The following is a 665-nucleotide window of genomic DNA, read 5'->3' as shown; positions in this document are numbered from 1 at the left end:
TCTAAACTCAAAAATGATATATTCTTATAACACCTTTTTGGGGTTGCATGAACTAGTGAGGGAATGTACAGTGGTCTATAAATGTGACGTTCTACTCTGAATACAGACGTCAGAGGTGTCGTTAAAATAATGAGGCATGATCTAAGCAGTGGGACCAGAAGGAGAGTTCTATTTGAATTAGCTATAGCCGAATAAAATTAAAGAAAAAAATTTTTTTACCTAAATTGAAGTATTTTTATTCAAAGATATTTACTTTTTATTTGTAACAATGCATTTCCTTCTGTAAGGTTCCTTATGAAATAAAAATCATAAACTTTAAATTTTCCGTTTAGCATGCATGCCATCCAAACTTGCCTTCCACAAGTCTTTATCCTAATATTGCCCAACTACCTCATTTTAGTTCAGGACCTCACTAAGTAACCCTTAAACCAATAATGCAATAATGCTGATATTTGAGGAACAGAGAAAATTAAGAGATCAAGGCTCGGCACCTGTGGCTCAAGTGGCTAAGGTGCCAGCCACATACACCTAAGGTAGCGGGTTCGAATCCAGCCCAGGCCACCAAACAACAATGACAGCTGCAACCGAAAAAAAAAAAATAGCCAGGCGTTGTGGCGGGTGCCTGTGGTCCCAGCTACTTGGGAGGCTGAGGCAGGAGACTCGCT

Source organism: Otolemur garnettii, unplaced genomic scaffold, assembly GCF_000181295.1.
Source record: "Otolemur garnettii isolate 467f Iridium unplaced genomic scaffold, OtoGar3 scaffold00093, whole genome shotgun sequence".
Taxonomy (NCBI): domain Eukaryota; kingdom Metazoa; phylum Chordata; class Mammalia; order Primates; family Galagidae; genus Otolemur; species Otolemur garnettii.
The sequence above is the reverse complement of the archived record's forward strand: the minus strand, read 5'-3'. Positions refer to the sequence as shown.